The sequence below is a fragment of the Patiria miniata genome, unplaced genomic scaffold, assembly GCF_015706575.1.
Source record: "Patiria miniata isolate m_02_andy unplaced genomic scaffold, ASM1570657v1 HiC_scaffold_10, whole genome shotgun sequence".
In the NCBI taxonomy this organism is placed as follows: Eukaryota; Metazoa; Echinodermata; class Asteroidea; order Valvatida; family Asterinidae; genus Patiria; species Patiria miniata.
In genome coordinates this window covers 16,575,643-16,597,735 of record NW_024037048.1, presented here as the reverse complement: position 1 = coordinate 16,597,735, position 22,093 = coordinate 16,575,643, and the positions used below count along the sequence as shown (strand labels likewise).

General features: G+C 38.6%; 1 long non-coding RNA gene across 1 annotated transcript; it reads left to right on the top strand.

Moving 5' to 3' along the window:
* Window positions 1-2,288: 2,288 nt before the first annotated feature.
* Window positions 2,289-19,741, top strand: LOC119739040. Its single transcript, XR_005272529.1, has 3 exons — window positions 2,289-2,307; window positions 17,857-18,027; window positions 18,692-19,741. It is a non-coding gene; the product is annotated as an uncharacterized LOC119739040 (long non-coding RNA).
* Window positions 19,742-22,093: the final 2,352 nt, after the last annotated feature.

Sequence of the window (22,093 nt, the reverse complement as noted above, 5' to 3'; positions counted from 1 at the left end):
CATAATTCTCACATATTATAACGTTTAAAATAATGCAATCATTTAATAAAAACCAGTGTGTTCTAATTGCTGTGAATAGCATTGGAATATTTCAAACAATTGTTAATCCAAATGCCAAGCTTAAAGTCTATAAGAAAATCAGATTCAATCACTCGAGACTTTTTTCGTGACATGAAATAAAAATTGATACATGCATGGGATTGATTTAATTGACATTATCTGTGCTGGGCATACAGGGAACATAAGGCAAAGAAATAACATGTTACAGTAAACGCCCTAAAATTATCCAGGTAGGTAGCAAAATATTTTGTTTGTCTGTATGTTTTTTATACTTTGTTTGCCTCAATTAGGATACAGTTATTGTGTTTAATTAATCTGTTTTAAATACCCAATACTACAAATAAGTTGCATTTATTTTCGGGAAAAGAAACACGTTATTTTATATGTTGACCAAATGTGGCAATAAAAAAAAATGGCGGTCAGAAACATAGCCTAAAAAATCCAGGTTGGTCGAGATAAACACATTTTTTTTTTAGTTGTTAACATTTCTGGATACATATGGTGGCACTGCTTTTATATTGCAAATCTTTTGTTTCTAAAAAAAAAATGACTCAGCTTGCTTTGAAAAAATATTCCATCAAAAATACTTTTCGATAGGCCTACAATGGGTCCAAAAAAAAAAAATTGTTGTCATAAAACTTAACGCATACTTTTCACTATATCTCAATACTCATGCATAAAGCTAAGTATTTGTTTTGCAGAAAGTCAAAAAAAATTGGCAAATCCATTGTTGTATAAAGATCAGCGCATGCGCAATGCAAAACCATTAATCATAATATTTTGTGACATTGTCATTGAACATTATTTGTTTTAATTCATTGGTTATTGTTTCGGCAAAATGGAAAGCGATTGAACAAATCAGCAACACGATGCTCGTGTATCTTTATGTGTTGGATTGTGTTTATTCGGGGTAAAGGAGGAAGCCACTGAATGAGGAATAACTACACGCCCTACCCTGCATTGTGAGATACATCGTATCTCCACGCTGCAGAACCACCACCGCGCTCCCAGACACCTGCTCATTGTGACTTGAATCATTGCTAACGCCAGCGACAACCACGCCGCCGTTCTTCCGGAGATGAACGTACAGGTGGCTGCTGGAAGGATATTTGCACACAGAAAACATGAACACGTAGGTGCCCGGCACACCACACGTGAACGTGCCTGTCTCGAGATCGAAGCTGGTACCCGGCAGAAGCGTCTCGGTCGCCTGGAAGGGCAAACGGGTGGCGTCACTCGTAGAGGTATCCGAGTTGCTCGTCCTCACCACGGTGAATGCTACCCGCTGGTTGGAGTCGTCTGGTGCCTCCCCTGGCTCACCCTTTTGACCTTTGACACCAGTTTCCCCCGTTGGCCCTACAACACCTGGGACTCCTCTTGGACCAATTTTTCCGGGCTGGCCTATGCCTTCGTCCCCTTGAGGCCCAGCTGCTCCACGCTCACCCATAGGTCCACTCTGTCCAATATCACCCTTTTGACCTGGCTCGCCCTTTGACCCTGGTTGACCTAAGGACCCAGGCAGACCTGGTATGCCGGGAATTGCAGCCGGCCCCTGGCAGCACATCGGACACGCCTGAGACGCAGGACCATCACCGTCCGAGGCAACCGGCCCAGTAACGGAAGCTCGGAGGTTGACGGAGTTACCCAGAAGGAGGGCGATTGAAAGAACGGTTGCCACGAAGATCTTCATTCTGTATATAAACAAATCATTAAAGGGAATATACATCATTTGCTTTTGCTGTAATTTTCAGAAATGGATGGAATTGGGGGGTTGGAAATATAAAGCAAATATAGTTACACTGACTTTTTGGAGGTTTTGGGTTCGAAAATGCTATAAAAACCAAGAAAAACGATCATTTTCCTGTAGTCTGGTTCCCTGACTCCATATAAAAAGAAACAGAGCAGTTTACATACATTGGGGAATTGTAAGGTCACGGAACCAGTCTAGCTGGCTCGTACCCGTTCATAGGTTTGTAATCGATTGCAAACAAGTGCAATGGTCAATTGGGGCCAGTATTTGAAAAAAAAGCCAGTTGTTTCCAACGCTGATCGGCCGATCAGCGTTGGAAATTGATACAAAAATACCACTTTTCTTGAAAATGACAGTATTCCAGGTGCCATAATTTTACAGGATGCTTTAGACTGTCATTTACCAACATCCTATTAAGGTATTTCGCAAAAACTTGGTAGTTTTATTTTTCGATGTTTGCAAATGTTGTATATTCCCTTTAAACTGAAACAAATCAGGTGAGAATTTTTTTCAATAAAATAGTTTTTAAAATAGGGAAGAGTAGAGAAAAATATTGAGGTTTGATGAAAAGGAGAACTTAACTAGTCTAAAATTCATGACAATCCGCCGTCAGATTTGAAGGGAAAAAAAACCCCAAAAACATGAGATTGGAGGAATTATTGTTCGAAGAATGTTTTTTTGTTATATAACAGTGGCGTATGAGGGGTCAAGGGGCTAACATTTATGAAAAGCGTAGTTTATAAAACAGATTGAAATGGCAACCCACCGAATCGATTTTTTTTTAATTTCGCCAGTTAGGAAAGGTCACCAAAATGCATTCCGATAGGGCGAAGCGTTCCGGAGCTGTAGTATTTCTTTTTTTTTTGGGGGGGGTGGACTTGGGGGGGGGGGACGGATTACATCTTGCCCCTTCCCCGGTCCTGATAGAATCATTAATTAAACCTCACCACACCCACCTCGATGGTTCGTTCTTGAAGATCAGGTCCAAGAAGAGATCACAAGGAATTCAGTGTAGGCTGAAAAAAAAAAAACATACAAACGAATATACTGGTTGAGTTTACATTTTAATACTATTTTATTATCAATTCAGATAAATGAGTGCGATATTTTTTCTCATTGGGATCCATTGCCACCCCAAAACAGGAAAACTTACTCACTAATTAATAAGGGTCAAGTAATTAGAATAATAGGTTTTCCTGTCCGAATTCGTCAAGAAAAACAACCTGTTTTAACGTCGCATTGTTCAATTTCTCTCGAATTGACTAATTCTTGAAATAAGCATAATACACGTTATTATTGAAACGATTTTTTTTTAAATTAATATTTGTGAAGGCGTGTATCTTTTTTTGAGACACTAGTAACTCGGTCAAAAGTCTGTTGGCATTCTAAGCTTTTGTTGCACTTGTCCAGGCAAATGTACTTTTAACTCCAGTTCACTATGAGTTTTAAAGCAGAAATGAACTTTTTCATTCACTATGAAATATTATAGGGTTTCCCGCCCAATTTCATACTTTGCTAATAATAATAATAAAACATTTTTATTCAAAATCGCATAAAACATGCAGACCTTTTCACACCCGGTTCAATTTAGCGACAGCTTCAAATATTTTAGGGTATTCTTCATTCACGCGTGAAAAGTAAGCAGCAAATTACGTGACTTGTGCTTTGAATTTCTTGTGCTTTGAATTTCAGTCCCGCTCGGGAATTCACTTTGATGCATACGTTTACAAAAGTACCACGGTTCAATGATATTTGGAAGTTGCATGAGCAAGGTATTGTGTTATAGTGATACAACAGAGTATAACATGACATGGCTTTTGAAAAGTTTGGATTAAGGAATGTACAGCTATTTCAAAGATTGGAATGCCTGGGAAGGGAATGTGAAAAAAGCAGAACAGAACTGTATCAATGTAAAGTGTCAAAGTGATAGAAGGAAATACATTTAGAACACTCGTCGATAAAATACTATGTCAAAATACAGATTTTTTATGTAAGAACAATTAAGTGATTAAAATAAAGTGAGTTTATTAATTGTTGTAATCACTCTTTGGAAGTAAAAATAAATGAAAAATCATATAAATTTGGTTTTTTATGGCCAATACGATTGGCGAATTGCGAATTGCAAATTAAATAGACTCCTTATTCCATTGCACATTCGTTGAAAATGAAAACTTCCTCTTACAGATTCGCCTATACTCAGTGCAAAATCCAAAACCAACAAAAGAAATGGATTTTCTTTTGCACGAAAAAGTTGCCTACACTCTTTGCTGGGTGTAAATATTCAAATAAAATCGAATGCGTTAACTGCCACTTTTTGAAATGTAATGAACAGTCTGTCTGATTGCATAAACAACTTGCAAAATTGGACGGGAAAACCTATGCTATGATGATTCCCTAACGTGATAAACAATCACAAACGAATTACAATGTGATCAACGATCACGAAAGAATGAGGACAATGGTTGCGAACACAATTTTGATTTTAAAAAAATGCGAACACGATGAACAAGGATACAAAAAGAAGATAAATGCCAAAGAATCTGATTACACAATAACTAAACATTTGTTTCCATCTTAGTTCTTTTTTTTGACAAAGTAATATTTCCATAAAAATGTGAAAGGAAATTCGAGCGTGTGTCTGCCATTAGTTCGGGGCACCCTGGTGAATTTGACGAGGAATTTGCAGAGACTGCAGGCCTAAATGTCAGGCACAGTACTACGGTGCGTGTTAGGGGAGGGAATTCCTCACTACTACAGGGTGAGTAAAAATAAAAGCGAAAACCAAATGTCGGGACTATTGTTTTATTGAAGTTCTGCATGTAGTACTTTATAAATCAAGGATATAAAAAGCCAAATTTATAAGCTTTCTTTTTAGCACAAGAATCATTCAACTCACTCATGTACTTTTCAAGTTACGCAATTTTAAACACAACCGGATCACAAAAAGGTGTGCGTTCTTTCAGCAAAACGAAAACAATTCACGCATATGTTATTTGTTTTCGTTTAGCTGAAAGAACACTTACTTTCTCGTGATCCGTGGACAGAACTTTAAAACGGTGGTTGTGTTTAAAATTCCTTAACCTCATGTACTAAACGTACATGAGTGATTTGAATGATTATTGTACTGAACAAAAGCCTATGAATTGGGCTTTTATATCCTAGATTTTGAAAGGGCTACATGCAGAACTTCACTATTATGGTCCCGACATTAGGGTTCGCTTTTTTGACTCACCCTGTATAGGCCCTATCACTCGAGCAATGTTTTCTGCTATAAATTTTGACCAAAAGGTGTATAAATATGTAGAAAAAAATACAGTCTCCCACCGAATCACTGCTCTGTTCTGATGATTGAGTCAGGAAAATGTCAAATAACAGACACTCACCTCGATGTAACGTTCTTGAATTCTATCACGAAGGGAATCCTCAACACTCAGCAGATTGCGAGCTGGAAATAATACCAACGAAAATGAGTCATTGAAAATCCGCTGGGAGATATCTTGGGGGCTGTTGGGGGAGGCATAGCTGAATTTCACAAGTAAAACACCCCCAGATCAAAATCTCTGTCGGGCGAAATGTGATCTGGATTGATAATATATTTTTAAGCGGAATGCGTCATGCATGCAACAGTCCCGAACAGACCCACGCACGAGCAACAATATTCAAGTCTTCTTTGAAGGATTTAATATTTTCGAATCAAACGCAGTAACTACCAAAACAAATGCCCAGATTTTCTGAGAGAAATCTGTATGCAAAAAGAATTTAAGGCCACGTAGGATCATTTGCAATTGCCCGGAAAAGAACATTTAATGACAGAAACCTTGCAATGCTGAGAGTGAAGATAAGACTGGTATCAAATACCCGGTGAAAGTATTTTGCCTGTTATAATCGTTTGAAAACTTTGAAGGTGTTTTTAAAATTAAAAAAGAATTGTTAAGGTGTTGGCAACGGAATCAAGTTACGAGATCCAACAAAATAGTACATACGTTTTCTCTGCTTTTTCTCAATGATAGTATCCACTGAGCTGAAACTTCAACAGGTTAGTTGCGACCTTCTTAAGTTTTTAAAGCCATTTTGTTGCTTCTCACGAAAAAAAGATTCAAAAGCAAATTGATTTGTTATGTTTTCTTTTTTAAATTGTTATGTTTTCTTTTTTAAATTGCTTGCATTTGAAATTGTAGGCATCACAATGGACATACATTTTCTGCATTATCAAGGACAATCGATCTCATACCAAGGAAGTAGCGGCGGAAATCAGGTGGGCACCGCAGTCAAGGTACGGTCGTTACAAAAATAATTATGTTCCGGATTGGAAATCAGCGCACCGGTTTGACTACTAGCATCATCCCCCATTTGTTTGTTAACCGAATAATGTCCCATTATTGTTTTCATGATTATATGTGTACCAACTGACCAAACACTTTCAAAGTATTCAGCAAATACTACTATCGCCATTTCAAGAAAATATTCAACGAAATCTAAGTGGCATGCTGAGTGGAATCCTGTATGCAAACAGAGCTTGTGCTTCATATTTTAAGACGAACAGCGGACAAGGCGGATCGGGGGGGGGGGGGGGGGGGGGGACCATGCCCCCCCCCCCCGCCCCGCCAACAAAAAACCAATTTTGTTTCTAAGTGACGTCGCAATAAAGGCAGGCACTTGGTACACTACCATCTTTTCGAAACAAAAAATGGTTAAAGTGGTCAGAAATTTCCTCGGATCGCCACAGAGCATTTAGAATTACAAAAAATTCGGGGCCCATGATTAAGCGGGCCCCGTGAACCCCACGCCGCAATTTTTTGGACCCACTTTCCGGGGACCAAATTTTTTTGGGGGGGAGGGGCTACCCCTCAAAAAATTGTGTTCTGGATCCGCCCTTGACAGGGAACAGAAGGGACGAATAATGTGCACAGACATCAACGCTGTACATGATTGCTACAAATGAATCCAACTAAACAAAGCAATTTGAACTTGAGTAAAACTGTGAGCATCATCAGGATCCGGTCCGTTTGTGTTTGCGCCCTCTTTATTCAGTGACACGTTCATCCTGCAGTGATTGAATGTTTGATGATCAAACTGGAATGGCGCACTGTGAACTCTAGCGAAATGACACAGTTTAACAAAAAGTTCAAAAGGTACTGAGAATACATGTATCCACCTTACTGATAACACAAGTTATCATAAGTTGTCCGGATTTCCTGATAACGTTCTTCTGTGACCAACTTCTCCATAACTCTTCATCCTGAATTAGTTTGAGTGATTGCCGGAATACAATGTGAGTACATCGAATCAGGATTTCATGTTTAAAAATTAAAATGATAAATTAAAGAGGGGAAAAACGAGGCAGAAAATAAGGGGGTGGTTGATCATACCTATATACTGTTTAGGTTAAAGAGTCGAACATTCGCAAGATTGTCTTCTTCTAAACCAAAATGTTAACGCAGTAATTTGTTACCTGAACTATTACAAGTGCGTGAATTATTTTGAATAAGTGCGAATCCCGATGAATTTCAACTATTCTGAATCACAGCAGGGAACTTGATGTAATGAGCTCTTTAAAAAAATGCTCCCAAAATTTGATTCAAAACCAGTCGAGTCTGAACAGCTTTGTTTTTGACACTGAATTATTTCGTGTTTGTATAGTGTTATATCAGACAAGATATATCCTCTTAAAAAACTAAAGACGTTTTCGAAATAGTGTGCCGGTGGGCAGACTATTAACGTGTGTTAGCAACGAAATTCAGTGACAAGAACCAAAAAAATAATCCCTTTAATTCATCTGTTTTGGTCAAATGTATAGCATCAACTAAGCTAAAAGTTCAAAAGTTAGTTGTGCTGCATCATACTTAAGATTGTGAGCAATTGATCATATGTTCCTCTAACTGGTTCAAGGTTGCTTGAACTTGTAGTTATAGGAATCACAATGAGCGTACAGTTTCTGCATTTGTGGGGGGCATCGATCTCATACCAAGGAAGTGGGGGCGCAAACATTACAGCTGGACTACCGCAGTCAAGGGTTACAGTCGTTCAATAAAGATTTATTTTCCGGATAGGAAATCAGCGCACCGGTTTGGCTCTAGTAAGCCACCATCTGTTTGTCAACTGAAACTTGTTTCACAAAATATTTCAGATTTGTGAAAATCTGTACCAATCACCAAAAACTTTCGAAAAATAAGCCAAAAATCAATTTGGCTGTTTGTCCAAATATCCAACAGAATCTCAGCAGCATGCTGAGTGGAACCCTACATGCAAATACATGAGTGAATTCATCGAGAGCTTTTGCTTCAATCTCTTCAGGCGAACAGATAGCCTGAGAAATTTGTACAACACCAACTCTACACATGATTTCTACAAATTCATCCAGTTAAATAAAGCAATTTGAACTTGTATAAAACTGTGTGAATCATCGATCACGATCCGGTCCTTTTGTATTTGCGCCCTCTATATTCATGACACGTTCATCCTGCGATGATTGAATGAAACTTGATGATCAAAGCGCACTGTGAACTCTAGCGAAATGGCAAAGTTGAAAGGGTACTGCTTGAGCAATAACACACAATAAGACATGAATGTTTTTGATGTCCGGATTTCCTGAAAACTAAGCGCTCTTCCGTGACCAACTTCCCCATAACTGTTGATCCTGAATTAGTTTCAGTGATTGCCGGAAAACAATGTGAGTGCATCGAACCAGGATTTCATGTTTTAAAATTAAATTGATCACATTAAAATGGTAAAATGAGGAAGAAAATAAGGGGTGGTTGATCATACTTATTTTATGGGTGAGGTTATTTATAAAGGATGGAGCTTTCGCAATATGTCTTCTTTAAACAAAAGAAAAACACTTATTTAGTATTAAAAGTGCGTAAATTTGTTGAAGCATTAATCACAATCAGTTGAAACTATTCTGAAATCAGCAGGGAACTTGATGTTTTAAACTCTTCAAAATACTGCAATCAGATATGACTAGAAAAAGTCCTTTTTTATACTCTGACGTCATAATGACGTCATCGGGTTTCTTATTACAAGCGATTTCACTGTAAAACCTCATAAACAAAATGATCAATAATGTTCACACTTTGAAATCTGATTGACTATACCTTGATAAACATTTTTGATATTCGAAGGTAAAGTCGTCTGACCTTTCCTTCCGGGGTTACTGGTAGGTCAAATTTAGGTGAATTTAAATAGCAAAAAGAAGCCACAGAAGGATGAATCCTGATATGAGCATGAACCTTAGTGTGAAGATGTGGATAGTTTAGTGACGTCGTCATGACGTCATCATACATCAAATTACAATCATTTCAGGTCAAAATTTGACAAAATAGTTTGACAGGCGCGGATCCAGAGGGTGGGGAGGGGGCCGACCCCCCCCCCCCAGCCCCCGCTGTGAAACATGCACACAAAATATTACCCGTTCGCCTATCACAACAATTTGACATATATTTTTTTAGGAGCCTGACCCTCCCCTTGCAAAAATTCCAGGATCCGCCCCTGTTTGAGCAATATCTTTTGTCCTAATAAACCTGAGTGTTTTGTGAAGTGGCAGATTGTGCCTTGGGCAATGGGCTACAGGACTACAGGGTCATCATCTTTGGGTGGAATTTTTGTTCCAAAAAGGTCATTGGATTATACCGCAAAAATTGAACAGACAATGAAAGATGATGAAATAAGCTGTAATTTGATGGGTGTCTCAAACACCTTGGAGAGTTGTGAGTATTTGTCCTGATCTTTACAAGTGGGGGTATTTATCACTGAGGTCCATGGCAGTTTATTTGCTGGTCTGCAGCCGTAGATATTCTTTGAATTACCATAAACGTCTTTCCGACAATTCAGCATTGTGACGTCATCGAACGAATTTGAAACTGAATCGCATGTTGATTCAAAGACCACGAACAAAAAGGCTACGGTTCAAAAAGGTGTGTTCCAGGCGCAGTTCTATAAGATTTATTTAGAAGGGATTATTGAATGAAAACCATCATGGTTAGGAGGATATTGTTTTTTGAAGGGATAATTGAGAAGACTAATCATCATGGCTTAGAGGATATTTTTAGAAGGGATAATTGAGAAGACTAACCATCATGGCGAGGAGGATATTGTTTTAGAAGGGATAGTTGAGGAGACAAACCATCATGGCCAGGAGGATTTTTAGAGGGGATTATTAAAATAAAAACAATCATTGCTTGGAGGATATTTTTGTAGAAGAGATTATTGAACACACAATCGATCTCGGCTTGGAAGATATTGTTTTGAGAAGGGATAATTTAGGAGACTTATCATCACGGCTAGGAGGATATTTTTTAGAAGGGATTATTGAAATAAAAACCATCATGGTTAGAGGATATTTTTTTAGACGAGATTATTGTACAGACAAACCATCAAGGCTTGGAAGATATTTTTAGAAGGGATAACTGAGGAGACAAACCATCATGGCTAGGAGGATATTTTTTAGAAGAGATTATTGAACACACAATCCATCACGGCTTGGAAGATTTTTTTTTGAGAAGGGATAATTGAGGAGACTACTCATCATGGCTAGGAGCATATTTTTATTTAGAAGGGCTTATTGAAATAAAAACCATCACGGCTAGGAGGATATTTTTCAGACGAGATTATTGAACAGACTAACCATCACTGCTTGGAAATTAATTTTTAGATGTGATAATTGAGGAGACTAACCATAATTGCTTGGAGGATAATTTCTAGAAGGGATAATTGCGGAGACTCACACTCATGACAAGGAGTTATCTTTTTAGAAGGGCTTGTTGAACATTATTATTAAGGGAATAAATGTGTGCTTCGGAGGTTTTTATCACTCTGTTTAAGACCACTTAGAGTCTGGGTGCTGATAATTACCCGAGCCGGAGGCGAGGGTAATTATCAGCACCCAGACTCTAAGTGGTCTTAAACAGAGTGATAAATACCGACGGAGCACATATTTATTCCCATTCATGAATACCTTTTCGGTAAGAAAAAATCATAGAATTCGTTCAAAACATCCCGATTTTGTTCAACAAATTCACTTTATGCTTTTTGAAACATCCCTCTTGCAAAATAATGGAGTGTTCAGCTGGCGAGTAAGATGTAAACAACCCTTTTATGGAGATTGACGCGCGCGTATCATGTTCTGCGCGATGTCGCGCAGAACGCACCTGGCGCGTTGCGTTTTGAATTTAGAACTTTAAATTCTGACTCCCTGGTAGTGTTGCGCATGCCTACGTGAGGATAGTGAACGTTCAACCAATGAAACGATAAGAGGCACTGGATTTTTAGGAGTCCACATTTTATTGTGACACTGGAAAAGTGTTTAAGACCAGCTAGCCATGTCTTTATCATCCGTTTAAGACCGGCCACGTGACGGGCTCTCGACCAATAGGAATGCGTAAAATGTCTTAGGTATTTATGAATATTGATTATATGAACAGACAAACCATCATGGCTTGGATGTTATCTTTTAGATGTGATAATTGAGGAGAATAATCAACACGGCAAGGAGGTTTTTTTAAAGGGATAATTAAAAACACTATTCATAAATACCTCAGACAGTTTAGCCATTCCTATTGGTCGAGAGCCCGTCACGTGGCCGGTATTAAACGGATGATAAAGACATGGCTAGCTGGTCTTAAACACTTTTCCAGTGTCACAACAAAATGTGGACTCCTAAAAATCCAGTGCCTCTTAACGTTTCATTGGTTGAACGTTCACAATCCTCACGTAGGCATGCGCAACACTACAAGCGAGACAGAATTTTATAGTTCTAAATTCAAAACGCAACGCCCCAGGTGCGTTCTGCGTGACATCGCGCAGAACATGCTACGCGCGCGTCAATCTCCATAAAAGGGTTGTTTACATCTTACTCGCCAGCTGAACACTCCATTATTTTGCTAGAGGGATGTTTCAAAAAGCATGAAGTGAACTTGTTGAACAAAATCGGGATGTTTTGAACGAATTATTTGATATTTTTTTACGGATAAGGTATTTATGAATGGGAATAAATATGTGCTCGGTCGGTATTTATCACTCTGTTTAATACCGCTTAGAGTCTGGGTGCTGATAATTACCCTCGCCTCCGGCTCGGGTAATTATCAGCACCCAGACTCTAAGCGGTATTAAACGAGTGATAAAAACCTCCGGAGCACACATTTATTCCCTTAATCATCATGACTTGGAGGATATTTTTTAAGGGGATAATTGAGAAGACTAATCACCACGGCTAGGAGGATATTTTAGAAGAGAAAATTGAGGAGACTAAACATCATGGCTAGGAGGATCTTTTGGAAGGGATTATTGAAATAAAAACCATTATGGCTTGGAGGATATTGTTTTAGAAGGGATAATTGAGGAGACTAACCATCATGGCTTGGAGCATATTTGTTAAGAAGGGATAATTGAGGAAACTAACTATTATGAATGGGAGGATTTTTTTTTTAGAAGAATTATTGAACGCACAAACCATCACGGCTTGGAAGCTATTTTTTTTTTTTAGAATTGATAATAAGTTAGGATAGTAATCATCATGGCTTGGAGGAATTCTTTTTAGACGAGATTATTGAACAGACAAAGCATCACGGCTTGGAAGATATTTTTTAGATGAGATCATTGAGGAGACTAACCATCATGGCTTAGAGGATATTTGTTTAGAAGGGATAATTGAGAAGACTAACCATCATGGCCAGGATTATTTTATTCGTAGAGGTAATTGAATGACGTTTTCTGGTTTCTAATTTTGACCAAAAAGATTCAATGCATAGAAAAAAAGGAACAGTCTCCTACCAAATCACTGCTCTATTCTGATGCTTGAATGAAGACAATTTTAACAGACACTCACCTAAGCACAGTTCTTGAATTCTCTCGCAGAAGCACTCTTCAACACTTGAGCGGATTGCTGGCTGAAAAAAATACCAACAAAAATATGAGTCATTAAAAACCCTCTAGGAGATAACTTGGAGTCTGGTGGGGAGGCATAGCTGAATTCCACAAGTACAATACGGCCAAAAAAATGTCTGTACAGTGAAAATGTAATTTGGGTTGACTATTTATCTCAAATGCGTTCTCCAAAAATCAAATCTATCCATGAATTCTACAAAATGCATCCAGCTATTGAACTTGTATAAAACTGTGTGCATCATCATGATCCAGTGCGTTTGTATTTGCGCCCTCTAGTCTATTCTGACCAGTGACACTTTTATCCTGCAATGCTTAAAAGTAACTTGATGAAACCGGAATGGCGCACTGTGAACTATAGCAAAATGCCAGTTGAACAACAGAGTTCAAAGGCACTGAGAATATCCACAAATAATAACACATATAAGACCGGCATTTTGAGATGTCCGGATACCTGTATACGTTCTTCCGTGACCAACTTCCGCATAACTTTTCATTCTGATTAAGTTTGAGTGATATCCGGAAATAATATGAGTACATTGCACTAGGATTTCATGTTTGGAAATTTAAACGATAAAGTCAATAGGAAAAAAAGGAGGCAAATATAAGAGTGTGCTTGATCATGCCAAAAATATTGGCCAGGTTATAAAGAGTCCAGGTTTTGAGAGACTTTTTTTGGAAACCGAAAATGTGAAACACCGATTTGTAGTTCCTCTGAAATATTATTTTGAATGATCAATACATCTTTACTGTTCTGAATCACAGCAGGGAACTTGATATTTTATACTTGCGAAAAACTGCGGTCAGAAAACAGTCCAACCTAACAGTCGAACCTAAATAAAAAAAGCCCATAAATGTGACTTCGTAGTGTATTATCCATATCGACAAGAATCCAAATGATTTTTGTTCAAGAAGTAAAGAAACCAGTAAGTATTTGGACAATTTGTTTTTGAGAGTGCACAATGGAAGTAGTAGCGGAAATATTGCCAGACAGGAATTCCTCATTTTTATTGCCTTGAAATTTGAACTCGCAAAACCGTGGTCTGCATCCGCACCAACTGTTTACATTATAAGAGCTGAAATAAAATAGCTCGATAATTTACAAAAGTGTTTGAAATTAACTCTTTCAGACGGGCTTAGTGAATGTTATGCACAAACAAAGTCCGTCTGAACAAGTTAATTTCAAACACATTTGTAAATTATCGCAATACTTTATCAACTCCAAAGTGGTCGTTGGGAAAAGGCACAACTTCTGGATCGGAATTAGCGCGCTGGTTTTGCTGTTAGCAGACGTGTATCAGAGTCATAGTGAAATGAAAAAGAACAATTTGTTCATAAAAATCTTGGTTTTTTTTTTCAGTCCTCAAGCTACCACATTTTCACAAGCACACAAAGACGGGAAAATATCAAGCCTACCACCGCGCTCGATGTTTGGAGAATCATTGAATCAGCAACATTCAACAAAATCTGAATCCCGCATTGATTCAAACACATTGTGCAAAAACAACAAATTTCTTCAGAGGAAAAATGATTGTTTCAAACACTCACCGAGCAAAATCTTGTTCTTGCAGTCAGTTCTCTCTCTGGTTGTCGTCCGAAGGTGACCTGTGGTTGATGTGAAGGGTGGACGGCCCCACATTTTCTTAAATAGTGCCATCGATTTCCTGAGCAGTGACTAAAAACTCGGACCTGGATTGTGATTGCATGGCTCCTGTGCGCTGTCAATCACACATCACCGACTCGCTTCATATTAATGATATGAAAGCAATGTTAATGTCGTTGAGGCTATATAGTCACCATAAAAACTAGTCACCGAGATTGAAATGGCCGCTTCTTATTGGTGGATATTGTATGGATGTCGGTGACACATCCAAATATGGAATTTATGATTGACACACACAATCTGTCAGTCACAGACCACTCACTTGTGGTCACCGACTTGTCGTCACCAACTTGTCACCGACAAACTGTGATTGGTGGATAGACAAGTGACGTATACACCGGCCGTGATTCATTCAATGTACAGTTGGCGCTTCAGTCTATTAAATTGTGTGGATATATTCGGGATTATGAGGAATTAAATCGTACTCAAGCCAGCGGAGAAACTTGGGTTTAACTTGGGGTAGGGCACCTGAGGTGCGTGTTTTTTTTTCAAAGGCTGCACTAAATGCAAAATAAACGTATTATTACAGCTTACAGTGAATGTTTTAATTCAGGTTTTCAAAATGGGGCGGGGGAGGGCTGGGGCCGGCTTCCACAGGGGGTGGGGTAAATGCCCCGTGTCCCCGTAGTTATGCCCCTGAGGTAGGCTTTGCTCATTGATTGGGACTTTGAGGAAATAAAATACAGTTGAATAAACTTCCATGAACTTTACGCATCATATACGGCCCGTGTATAATCGTGGCCTTCTAAATGTGGAAAAGGTTTTTACACTTGAATATCTCCCAGTTCGAATAATCATTTCCAGAAATGTTAGAATGTTTGACCGGTGATGATGGACCTAAAAAGCAAACGTTCACTACCTAAAGTAATGACACAGTTCCAATAAAGCATGTTAAGTGATTTAAACGAGAAAGGCTTGTATGGAACGACCAGACTTCCTACATTTGCTAGTTTGTGGCCTCCGCATAAAGCGCACGATTCACCCTGAACTAGCCCTGGTGATATCCGGACAAATCATACCAGAGTTTGCCATTCTGTATTGCGAACCACCTCGATTTATAATAATCTCTGAAGCAATGACGTAGCGACGATGGGGGTGGGGTGGGATAGTTGAACGATCACAGCCCCCCCCCCCTTCCCCCTCCCCTCCCCCATACCAGTGGGACCATACCATACAAGTAAATGACAAAGCCACTTGTCTGATTAGGGGCCTTACATGGCCTTGTTCCGAAGCCGGGCACGAAGCCTATGTTTACAAAACGACCGAAAGTCATCGAGGTCATGAGACATACCGGCGTTTCTCAAACTCCGGCTTCGTTCCGTAAACCGGTTTCGGGCATGCGGCTTGGCAATAGAGCTGGATCCGGTATTGGAATGAAGCTAGGATTTGGAAAACCTCGCTTGTAGCTCACTCGACGTGTGTCAAGTCGCCTCGCTGTTTCGTCCCTCGGTTAACTGCCGGCGCTTGTCAGGATGACCTTGTGGAAAGGCTACAGTTAGGCCTCTTGACCAGCAGAGGCAATCTCTTGTTCATATTTGCGGAGCCACCAACTTGGAAAGTTTGAAAAGCTGGGGTGGAGGGGGTTGGGCTTAGACGCTACCTGTCTATTGAGGGCACTGTTCCAAAATGCATGTATACATACCCGCGTACTATAGCTATAGTGGTAGATAGTGGTAATGACTTGAAATAAAAGACATTCTTATTAAAAATAACACTCAAAATATTTTTGATTTTATTTCTAGAAGATAACATGCTTTATACTTGGTGCACATAATCATGGTCTCAAGACGTATCTGCGTCGTTTGGAATGCATTGCGTAACCAATGTGTCTATGTCGTTCAGAAAATTGCACAACGAACAATGTCCAGCTTTCGTTTCAGGTAGATTGCGAAATCAGAAATCGTTGCTTTTCGTTTGATAAAACTGCGCAAGAAAAGAAGGGGAAACAAAATAATTCCTTACCATATAAGGTTATATGTGGTTGATATTTAAAGGGAATATACATCATTTGCTTTTGCTGTAATTTTCAGAAATGGATGGAATTGGCTGGTCGGAAATATATAGCAAATATAGTTACACTGACTTTTTTGAGGTTTTGGGTTCGAAAATGCTATAAAAACCAAGAAAAACAATCATTTTCCTGTAGTCTGGTTCCCTGACTCCATTTAAGAAGAAACAGAGCAGTTTACATATATTGGGGAATTGTAAGATCAGGGAACCAGTCTAGCTGGCTTGTACCCGTTCATAGGTGTGTAATCGATTGCAAACAAGTGCGATGGTCAACTGGGGCCAGTATTTGAAAAAAAGCCAGTTTTTTCCAACGCTGATCGGCCGATTAGCGTTGGAAATTGATACAAAAATACCACTTTTCTTGAAAATGACAGTATACCAGGTGCCATGATTTTACAGGATGCTTTACACTGTCATTCACTAACAGTCCAGCAAGGTATTTCAAAATGATTTGGTAGTTTTATATTTTGATATTTGCAAATGTTGTATTTTCCCTTTAAAAAACAAAATGGGTCGATGAATGTTGATCGAAGCTTCTCCTACTTTCCAAGGAATGTTTGCATAATTGTTTTGGAGAAAAGTTTTTGTTGTTTGCCAAATTGAATTAAAAATATGAGGCTAAGGCCAAAAAAAAAAGTCTCCGGTTTCTGGTATGCGCGCGTCGCCGTAGCCATGCGCGTCGGCAAAATGAAAAAGTTTTTTTTTTTTATGAAACATGATGTCTCAAAACCGCCAAACTCACTGGTTTGACTTGAATCCTGCTGCTGCACAATTTTAACGTGTTTTTAGATTGGGTTATGGTCGAGAATAAGCTTTATGTGGCCTCTCTGGACTCCCATATATTTGCACTAAGTTTACTCGGGCACCATTTGCAGTCATCAGCCGACATTTGAACCAAAAAAATCAGGTAAAAAAAAAAAAAAAGCCGCGCCGCCGCACCACTTTTTGGGCAAGCTCCATACCAGAAACCGGAGACTTTTTTTTGGCCTAACCTCTTGTATTTTTTTATTGAGGAAAAAACAAAAAATCTAAATTGCCTCAAAGTTGTTGGAAAACTTGCAAAGGGATCCCGGAATACATTCTAAGTTAATGCAACAGATATTTCTTCAGTTATCTTGTGGAAACCGAGTGTGAAAGTTGACTCAAAATTGCCCGTTATTTTTTGCGTTAAACACATCTACATTTTGTGGATGGAAATTTGTGTCCTGGACGAAAAGATAATCTTGATCAAAATCTGTAGCAAAATCGCTACATCAGTGGAAAAAAAAATTCAGTGTGTGTGGAAGCATTGAGCGTCTGGCCGTACTACAGAGCTTGCGATAGTACTGTACGGCCAGACGCAGTCGGGCTAGACTTTGACTTCAGTTTGCATGGACAGTCCCTAATTTTCGGGCTAGGTTCAACTAAGAAAACACGCCCAGCAAATAGCAACTCACTGTGGCTTTATTTATGTAATACAAGTGCCTTTCTGTCTGTATCCTGTGGTTTTTAATAGAAATTGATGACGTGCATGCCATGAGCAGCCAGTGATGCAAGACACAGAGTCAGAGGAATGCAGCATATGATGCAATTGATGGCAGTACAGATAGCAGGTTGATCTCCAATGGGCAGCAGACATGGAAAGAATGTTGCAACCTGACGCCACTTCAGCGGTACAAAGTCTATGGTGAGTCAAGAAAATTGAGGTATTTCCTAACATTGAAATTGGGAATGTTTCTTAGTCCTAGATTCATGTCTTATCATCATTTTTTCAATGACTGTCCTTCATTGAGATGATATATGAAGAAAACGGTAGTGTCAGGTCGCAAAATTGTTTTCGCAGGTTTATGCTTGTCCGAAAATTTGGGACTCTCATCAATACTGTGTTTTGCATGTTTCAGAGCACTCCATGCCAGGTCCCAGTAGTGTGGGTTTATTATAGGACTGCAGGGTATGTTGGCGACACAGATTTTATATTTCGGTTCCAAAAAGTTGATCAAATGAGTGGGTGCGTTCCGGGCTTTCAAGAAGCTTTTGAAGAAAAAAACTAGGTACGCTTTCTTGACTGGGAGTCGAACCAAAAAGCTGACGCCTATTATTGCAACTCTTATGAGCAACTTGAGCATCATGCTTGTTGGAGTTGTTGGGACTGTTTATGAAGCTCGATGGAGGTATTTTTACTAAAACCCTGAAATATATGTTACTGTCCCTGTGGAAAACTTAGTCTGAATAATGCAAAGATGTCAGTGAGTTGTTTTTTTTTCAAAACGAAGATTCACATTGCAAGATTAAAAGGTCAGTATTAAAAACAATTTCAGAATTTTTTTTTTTATGATGTATTTAATCATCAGGATTCATTTGATGACTGAGCCGCCATAGCAGCAGATCACTGACAGAACAGCAGCAGCGCTACAAGGGGTCTCAGCTGTCCGATACAGCAGAGAGGAAGACAAGCTAAGACAAAGAACAACGACAATGACACATGATGAGTATCTACAGTTGAGTAACAAGATGCTTAGTGCAAGTATAGGAACAGTAGTTGATTCAGCTGGGATCCATGGAGGACATGCTGTGAATGTTTCATCATGGCAACTCAGTCTCAGACAAGATTGTTCCAGGTGCTGATGCGTTACATTATGTTCAGCGAGGATGTTACTAGTCCTTATCATTGGTTTTTAAAACTGTATGCATGCAGTACTGACATGCGTGAAATGTTTTGGTTAAAGGGAATGTACAACATTTGCCTTTGCTGCATTTTTTTCAAAAATAAATCGATTTGGAGGATTAGGCCCTAGTATGTTATGGCAAATATTGTTCAAATGACTGGCTTCACGTTTTGGGCTTGTATATGCTGGCAAACCGAGAAAACCAATCATGTACTTGAAGTCTGGTTGCCTGAACCAGTCTTAAGATGAAGCAGAGCAATTTGTAGACTTTGGGGAATTGTAAGGTCAGAGAATCAGTCTAGAAGGCTTGAACCCTTTCACCAGTGTGTAATCAATTGCAACGATAACGCGAAATAACTAAATATGAAAAATTAGGAACTGTTTTTATAGCCATTTTTTCCACTGCTGGTTGGCTAACCAGTGTTGGAAAAATACAATTTTTCTTGAAAATGTCAGCACACCAGGAGCCATGATTTTACAGGATGCTAAGCTTTTGTGTCATTCCCTAACAATCAAGTGAAGTACTTCGTGTAAATTTGACCATGTCGTTTTTTTTATGCTTGCAAATGTTATATCTACCCTTAACATATGTTTCATTTTTGCAATAAAATGCTCTTCAACTATTTCAATAATAACACAGTCAGTGACAACTATGTGTTAAGTTTCATATACGTGTAAAGTTTTAAACGCTGAAAGAATTAAAATGAAAATCATTTTCAGAAAAAAAATTCCAAACTTGTCTCTTCTATAGTTTTCAATTTCTTGATCCCATCATGGATGGAGGATTAAATAATATTTTTTTTTTTTTTAAAGAGAGAAGAATATAACATACAATTTTAGTGTTTATTTTTTTGAAGTATTTGATTCTGAAAACAAAACTTCATTTTTTTTTAAATGATAAGTTCACCAAATTTATTTTTGGGGAAAGAAAAAAGGAAGAAAATTAAGTAATAATATAATCATGGTGGGATTCGAACCCGAGTCGCCAGATTGGGAGTCTTACGCCGGTCCAGCAGACCATTAACGCGCTCAAATGCACTATTAGTTCTTTTTAATTATAACTGTAAGATAGACTTATCGCGGCTTTTCACGTACAGGTACATGCCCATGCACGCTTAGACGTAAAACACAGTCTGACGATGTAAATCACTCGTTTGGTTTTGGGTGTAGCTGTTCAAGTTGATCTAAATTTATTTGGAAAAGGATAAAGGGTGTCAACTGAACTGAAATCCAGAAATTCCATGGAATAAAACTCGACAATCCTTGGTTTCAGTACGAAACACACGTGTTCAACGGATGCAGAGAAGCCTATTTCTTTTGTTAATTTCCTTTGTTAAATCTTGCGTTAACAATAAAATGTTTCCATTGAGGCGAAAGGATTAAACGCCGGGATCTTTTTTCACGCTTGAGTGCATCTGAATGGGGAATATTGAAGCGGAAAATCACGATTTACAGCACTTAGGCAGCATTTTATCCCACATAATGATACTTTTTGGAGAGGAAATTGCATACTGAATACAACTGTAGTTTCAAAATTAAAAATTCGCCGTATTTAAAAAGTCGAGGTAATTTTTTTGGAAAAATTTCACTGAAACTTTCCTCATCCGAACGTAGGCGGCGCTATATATATTTCATTCTCGCACGTGCACCGTATCCAGAGTTGGCTTGCGCATTATCGTGTGTGTATGGCATTGCAAGGGGATGGGGGCGGGGCTGGCTGCCTGTTTTGTATACATGTACGGTTTATAACCCTTTTTTAAAAACATTTTTCCATTAACGACTTTTAGTAAAAATATTTCGCTTGTTCCCCCCTCCCCCCATCTCACACGACAAAACAAATCCCTGCCCCCCTCTTGCTTCATGGGTATACCGGGGCCCTTTTAGGCGCGTCTCTTTTGTTCCATTAAAGTTGACTTTTATTCTGATTGCATTTTGTTTCACAGACCTTAATTATCTATTGTTTTAGTTGTAGACCTATTCAACTTTTATTGGTGAGATAAATTGAAATTGTGATGCTAGGATAAGATTGGGTACAGTGGATAGCGGGTGATACTCAGATGGGGCGGCGGCTAGCGCGATAACAATGCGCACTGAGAATGAAATATATAAAGCGCCGCCTACGTCAGGATGAGGAAAGTTTGGGTGAAATTTTTCCAAAAAAATTACCTCGACTTTTTAAATACGGCGAATTTTGGCATTTTAAAACTATAGATGTATTCAGTATGCAATTTCCTCTTCAAAAAGTATCATTATGTGGGATAAAATGCTGCCTAAGTGCTGTAATTCGTGATTTTCCGCTTCAATATTCCCCATTCAGATGCACTCAAGCGTGAAAAAAGATCGCGGCGTTTAATCCTTTCGCCTCAATGGAAACATTTTATTGTTAACGCCAGATTCAACAAAGGAATTTAACAAAAGAAATAGGCTTCTCTGCATCCGTTGAACTTGTGTGTTTCAAACTGAAACCAAGGATTGTACGAGTTTTATTTCATTGAAGTTCACGATTTTAGCTCAGTTGACACCCTTTACCCTATTCCAATTAAATTTAGATCAATTAGAACAGCTACACCCAAAATCTAACGAATGTTTTACATCGTCAGACTGTGTTTTACGTCTAAGCGTGCATGGGCGTCAACGTGAAAAGCCACGATAAGCCTATCTTACAATTGTAATTAAGCAGAACTAGTAAAACATTTGAGTGCGTTAATGGTCTTGTGGACCGGCGTAGGACTCTCAATCAGGCGACTCAGGTTCGAGTCCCACCATAATTATATTACTCTTTTTTTTCTTACCTTCCCAACTTTTTATAGCTCCATGCCCAAACATAAATTTACTGAACATATCTTTTAAATAAACTGAAGTTTTGTTTTCAGAATCCCAAACAAACTACCAAGAAAACAAACAAAACAATAACAAACAGGTATTTTTTTTCACTTTTATTTATTGTGATGATTTAATCATCCCTTTATTCAAAGAACTATGCACAGCATTTCAACAATATTTTTAAGTACACATTTACTTTTAAAATTCACCTACACAATATTTACACTGCAAGATAAGATTTATCGGACTTGAAGGGAATGTACA